Source organism: Micropterus dolomieu, linkage group LG22, assembly GCF_021292245.1.
Source record: "Micropterus dolomieu isolate WLL.071019.BEF.003 ecotype Adirondacks linkage group LG22, ASM2129224v1, whole genome shotgun sequence".
NCBI lineage: Eukaryota > Metazoa > Chordata > Actinopteri > Centrarchiformes > Centrarchidae > Micropterus > Micropterus dolomieu.
Genome location: NC_060171.1, coordinates 19741968 through 19749427, shown reverse-complemented (window position 1 = coordinate 19749427; position 7460 = coordinate 19741968).

Below are 7460 nucleotides of genomic sequence, written 5' to 3'. Positions count from 1 at the left end.
GTCTGGTGTGGTTATTAAGATGCAGGATAGTCCTCTGTGTTGTGCTGCTGTGGTCCTGCACAGGGGATGCAGAGAAATCAAGTGTACATTTAAAATGCAGTGTGTGTATGAGAGACTAAGGCAGGCTTCTGAAGAATATCTTTGTAGCAGCAGCTGTTTTTATGTATTGTACGTTAGTTGTCATGTGTGTTCTGCACTGTACATTATGTGTGTATTATGGTAGTCAAGAAGTTCTCCCATTCACAAATTTTCCATTAGGGCCTCAAGTCTTTTAGAAACAATATTGATTAGGGATAGAAGAGTACTTTCTCACCAGTGCTGCAAAAAACTGAACCCTTTTAGTTCCATCTGTAGTTGTGGTTCTGTGTGTAACAGGTTGACAGCTAGTTATCACTGTAGTGATGATTACACCATGTTCCCATGTAACAATCTCACAGGAGACTCAGGAATTTTTCAAGAAAGTTTTGCGGTCACCCGATGCAAGTGAGGGAGAGTTTGCCGTACAAACAAGGCCAAATGCTGAATGTGAAGTGACTGCCAGTGGCCACTGACCGGCGATTACAGCCTGCACCTTTTTACAGATTCAGATCCAGGGTTCTATGCAGATGAAAGATACAGTTTCTCTGAGTCTCAGTATTTAAAGCTGCTCAGTTTGAAGCTGTGAGACCTACACATCTGTAATCTCTCTGTCTCTGCCTGGCTCACAGTCTTGCTCATACACCTCTTATACACACACTGCCCCTCTTTTACAGTAGTAGTCTTCTTCCCTTTCTCTTGGCTTGAAGAAAATACTTGTCTTGTAAAGTCCAGTCTGTAACTAGGTCTGACATAATAGATATCCCCTGGCTTTGGCTGGTGTGACTCATGATAAACTATTTAGACCTGAAAACTAACCTGCTATATAATTATATGCAATGTTTGCCTGCAGTCAGAGAACACGCAAGAGTTGCAACTTTTATAAGATTCTGTTAAGATTCTTATAAGATTGTCAGTCATTATAGGTGTTACCCAATGTATTAATAATTGACTACTTATTGACTACTGACTACTGTCTACATTTTTGTGAATTTTTTTCAATTTTTGCTGTCTTTGTAGATAATAAATTCTTTGTTGGTCATTTTGCACTATCTTGTAAGCTAAAAAGGCACTAAAACCTCACCCCCCGTCCTCCTCACACACACACACACACACACACACACACACACACTATAGCTTTCCGATCTGCTTTGCTTGACAACATGCCACTTCAACACAACTATTCATATCAAATGGACAGCATGAACCATGCGCCATTGTCCACAATTAGGGAAAGTCCAGCCTCAGCATTTTCTGTGTGAATAGTGTGTAGTGTGTGTTCACATGGTGTCTTTCAAGGTGTCTGAATCTTGACGGTAGCCCATTAATCTGAGTTAATTGAATCAATGCTGTTTTCCCCTCCTTGTCTCAGGGGTGTAGGATGGTAATACATAGTTCAGATGTAAACCCATGGGTACTGTGTTCACTTAATACTATGGGATTTGGAAATTGACTGGAAAGTCCACTGTGTATTGACCCACAGTTAATTTCCTATAGCCAGTAAGGCTTCAGATTAAAGAGACAGGCTTGTTCATGGTATTTCATTGATAACCCCTCAAAACAAGCAGAATGTGTGTTGTGTGTAGGAGTGACCTCAGCTGTAGTATTGTAATAGTAGTAGTAGGCCTATTTGATTACTAAAAGGAGTGAGACTGTCTCATTCTATAGTAAATGCATGTGGATGCTGACTGTGATAAACACAAATTGAGACATGTTTATATTAGTTTGTCCCTAGCCATGTGTGTCTTCCTGTTCTGTTCACTTGCAACAGCAATGTTTCATGGTTGTCTTGTCGCATGCAGTGATGGGAGGATGAGATAAAGATGGCTGTTAGCACCATAGGTGTCTGAACATATTTCACTTATGGAAGAAGGATGCTTGCTGGGACATTTTATTTAAAATTGATAGGCTGTTTTCAGGGTGGCACAGTGGTTAGCACTGTCACCTCACAGAAAGAAGGTTGTGGTTTCAAACCCCGTTTGCCCCGGCCTTTCTGTGTGGAGTTTGCATGTTCTCCCCGTGTCTGTGTGGGTTATCTCCGGGTGCTCCAGCTTCCTCCCACTGTCCAAAGACATGCGGCCTAGGTTGATTGATGACCCTAAATTGCCCTTATTGTGTGAGCGCGAGTGGTTGTTTGCCTATATGTGTTCCTGCGATGGACTGGCGACCTGTCCACGGTGTACCCTGCCTTTCGCCCGATGTCAGCTGGGATTGGCTCCAGCCCCACGCGACCCTGTACGCAGGATAAGCGGTTGACGATGGATGGAGGCTGGTTTCAACAGGTTGAGTTAAATGTTCTTTTATATTCATTTTGGATTAATTTCAAAGTCACTATTGCGAAGATAAGAACATATCGGCTACCTAGAACATGTCAAAGCTGTGTGTAAGCAAACGTAGGTCTTGCCTTTTCAGCACTTGCTTACAAAAATGAGATTGAAAGATTTGGCGGCATTTAGTTATTTAGCATATAACTAACAAGGCTAAACAGAGAGGAAAGGACTTGTGTGAGAAATATTAGCACACCACAGTGAATACTAGGGCTACCAATTTTGCGATTGTGATTTAATATGCAATACATTTTTAAGCTCTTTACCTCCTGTATTATTCAAAACGGACAAGCAGTAAATCAGTGTATAGTTTGACCAACACAATATTAGATAGATTAAACATACACTTACACTGTTCTTTCTTGTGAGTCAGGCCTGTGTTATGATGAAATTAGGTGATGCATGAATTATTATAATGAGCAATGGTGGAGAAGAAGTATGAAATTATAATAATATGAGAAAGATAATTTGAGAGTCAAGTCATGGCATTAAATAATATGATAATATGTTCACCACAGTGTGTTATACAGTAAGCGCTCAATACAAAACCCACAGTTTAACCAGCAATTAATGAGTCCTTATCTCAGTTCAAATCTCCTAGGAGTCCATCTTTCTATATCCTAGTAAGCAAACAAAAAATACTCAGTTTGAGGTTCAGTTCAAAAGTTGTGACACGCCTCTCGTGTTTAATAGACAAGCTTAGTAATTCTCCAACAACACCTGGAGTTCCCCCGCAGCCTTCGATGCTGGTGAACAGCACACTGGCTGTAACCAGGCTGTAACTCAGGACAGACTGGGCCTCTTTTGGACTTGTGCGTTTAGTTTGAAACGCTGTTTCATAGATATTTTCTGAGCTGACTGGTGGTTGTGTGTGACACAGGCGACGATCGCCACAATACGCTTACCTTACTACACGCATCTTTCTGTTGTGCATTTTTACTGTCCGTCAAAGCAGGGGATGGCCTGACGATTTCACCCACCACCACCACTGGTGCTACTTTTATTCTCTGTGCGACATTTAAGTTTCTGTAGTGTCAGCCATTGTACAAAAACAAGTCAAGGTACAGTGTAACGTGCGAAGTTGATGCTTTGTCTGCAAACTGCTTTACTCTTGGGTGTCATGTGACCAGAGTGTAATTACAGCCTTGGCCATTAGAAAATCTCATTTTATCACATTGCGATAATATCGCAAATGCAATTAATCGTTCAGCCCTACTGAACAACAAATTTGAGTTTGGGGTGGTGTAATTAAAAGTTAAACTTTTCATACTCTTTTCTAATTTATCACCTCAAATGAGAAACTTATGGAAACTGTTTTTTCACTAAACACACTTCGTTGTGACAAATTTCATCAGCATAAACTCAAGGTTTTGGAAGTTGTTCTCTGCCCAACAAAGTAATGGCCACGTTCATTCCACTTCCACACTGATATTATTAAAGAAAAGGTCATGCATGTATTTCAGCAAAATATCATAAGAAATGCTTTTCACTTTGTTCATTAAAGGTTTTATTCACAGCATAACATATTACAAAACCTTTCCCTAACAAAGAAGGATATCTTGAATTGATCACTGCTGTTGCTGATGAATATGCTTCTCAATTCTTTCTTGTGTGCGCACTGCTGTGACACATCTTTCTGGTGTGAAATTGCATGCCAGGTCCCCTGTATTACAGTGAATGTAATGTGTAGCCTGATGCCATTGATGTCATGTTTAATATCACATGGTGTTTGTCTTCTGCTACACTCTGGTGCTCTTCTGACAAGAGTGTAAGATAAGCTCACCCTGGCTTAAAGTTCCCCCGAAATTGATCGCTGTCTGAACTTGTACATTATTGAAAGCTGATGTTGCAACTTTGTTTTTTTAGATCTAGAATATGCAGATTGACTATTTGATTGTTCAAACACATTGGTTAACAGGCTACGGTTGTGGATACAGGGGGTTATATTTGGATGCTTTTTGAAAATATTGTTTGATCTAACATCTTTGTTAGTAGCATATTGAAATAAACATATTGTAAACAGAAAGAGAAGCAGAAATAAATAGACTCAGTAATCGGGAGGTATAAAGAGACAGAAAGCGAGTCAGTCATATGTCAGGCACTAACATGTGCTATCTCTTACTGCTCATCTATTATAAATTGCTGCTTTAACTGTACTATAAAATATGGAGGGCTGAAAGATGAAACAATATTAGTTTATGTCCCTGTTGCTGAGTCTACTCCTACAGGATCCTCAGATTGAGACAGAGAAACATATGCACCTGTTATCATCTTGGACTCTGGCCAAACAGAAGGATACCCAAAGAGCAGAGAGCCTGGGGAGGATATAAGTAGAAGGCAGAGGCAGTTCATTTAATAATCTTTCTGTCAAATAAACCCAAGGTTATCTATAGTTGATTGCAAGCATAATAACCATCAATACGTACCGTACAGTAGTATCTGGTGGAAGAACTCTCTTGCTTAACTCATTCGCTGTATGATCCGGTTCACAAGGGGACAAACAAATGTTAGCTATACTAGTAAACTGTATTATCGCTTTAGGGCATTGGTTAGGACTCTCAGCTCTTTCCAGATCCAGTAGGAGGCTCAGCACTGTTAATTAGTGCATATGTCATCTGGGCAGCGACAGCCAGAGGTCTTGGGAGATGGAGACATGGCTGTATGAGAGTCATTACACTCCATCATCTCAGCACTCCTCTCTTCTTCTTTCACTTCATTTTACCACTACGCTTCACTCTCCTTTCTCTTGTCTGTCGATGCATCATTTCTTGCTACGAGGCAACAACAATAACCTGTCTCTTTCTATTGTGACTGGATGCCATCTGTGCCTTTAGAGATACTGTAGTCATGTCCTGCTCCATGCATCATTCTTGCTTGCATAATCACGAACAAACACATACAAACAACACATCGTAATTAGTAAGGCACTTTTGGGCCGTGTTTTAAATTCAGATGTGGAATGATGTGATGTGTGTTTGTTTCCACTTAGTTGACCTGTTTGCACTTACTTGAACTTGTGTTCACATTGCCTTGCACTCAAAATAAACCCTCACTTGTTTAAAATTCTCTTTGAGTGTTATGCATTTTGCCTCATTTCTGTGGCATTACCAAAATAAAAATAGCGCACTGATTTAGGGCCTGATTTACTAAAGGTTTGCATGAGTAAAAACGTGTGCAAACTTGATATCACCAGCAAATTAGCATGTAAGCTGATCTACTAACGGTGTGCACGCAGAGTGACATCTTTCAAAAGCATAAGATAGCAGCTGTTGTTCATTTAGTACTTTTGCCTTAATGAATATGCAATTTGGGGCGTAACATGCAAATACATTTATTTACTACACGCAATGTGATCTACTAAGCATCTAAACGCAATACGTTTGAGAGAAAGGTGCAAACTGTTGTGCAGAGATGGCTTCTGTTATTGTTGCCAGAAGGAGACACAGTGGTAATGAAAGAATATGTAGAGAAATTAACATTAGATAATATTATTCTATATCCAATGTATTGAAATACAATTATTTATTTTATTTATTCGATGAACTATATGAATAGAATTTTTGTATTTTCATTTACCTTTGGCAATACTGTTATATTAACATTCCTGCCAATAAAGCAAATTTCGTTTCGACCTGACGACTTTTCTCCGTGAGAGGGAAGAATTTAGAAAGTTGCATGACGCTGCGGAGAGCCCCCAGCTGCAGTAGTGCATGGATCACGCGTAAAATTCATCCAGCCAGAGGGAACAATCATGAACCGTTCACAGTGCTCTGGTTGTAATAGCGACACAACTCATTGTAGGTATCGAAGAGGGAATGGGGCGTACAGGGACAGAGACAAGAGATCGTGGAGCGACCAGGCACGGTGCGGACACTGTGTGCATCACCCTGAGCATGGGCAAAAGAAAAAGAGGAAATAGTTTTGAAAATCAAAATCTTGGAAAAGCATGGGCAATCTCAAGGCCACAAGTCCATATCCAGACATCTTAATGTTCCTGTGTCCACCGTACGCAACATTGTGAAGAAGTTTACAGCCTGTGGCACTGTAGTTAATCTCCCTGGATGTGGATGAAGGTGCAAAATATTTAAAAGATTGCAACAAAGGATTGTTTAAATAGCGGATAAAGAACCTCAATCAACTTCCAAACAAATTCAGGCTGACCTGCTGACACAGAGTACAAGAGTGTCAGCTCGCACTATCCCTCACTATCTGAATGAAAAGGGACGCTATGGTAGGAGACTCAGGAGAACCCCGTTGCTGACACAGAAACAAAACTTACATGAGGGAGCCAAAAACCTGAGAGTATGTACTGTGGACAGATAAGACTAAAATAGAGCTGTGTGTTAAAGCTCGTCATTCTTCTGTTTTTTAGAAAATTAAATGATGCCGATTAAAGAAAAGAACATAGTCCCTACAACCAAACATGGCAGAGGTTCACTGATGACAAAAATGGTTTATGACCAAGCACCGGAGAGTTCTGAAGTAACCAGCAATGTGTCCAGATATAAATCCCATTGAGCATCTGTGAAGAGATCTCAAAGCAGCAGCTGGGATAAGGAACCCATCGAATCGCAAAGACCTGGAGCAGTTGGCAAAAGAAGAGTGGTCCAAAATTCTAGTACAGACGTGTAAGAGACTCATTGATGGCTACAGGACGCGATTGATTTCAGTTATACAGTGGGTACGGAAAGTATTCAGACCCCTTTTAAATTTTTCACTCTTTGTTTCATTGCAGCCATTTTCCAAAAATCAAAAAAGTTCATTTTATTTCTCAGTAATGTACACTCAGCACCCCATCTTGACAGAAAAAAACAGAAATGTAGAAATTTTTGCAAATTTATTAAAAAAGAAAAACTGAAATATCACATGGTCATAAGTATTCAGACCCTTTGCCGTGACACTTATATTTAACTCAGGTGCTGTCTATTTCTTCTGATCATCCTTGAGATGGTTCTACACCTTCATTTGAGTCCAGCTGTGTTTGATTATACTGATTGGACTTGATTAGGAAAGCCACACACCTGTCTATATAAGACCTTACAGCTCACAGTGCATGTC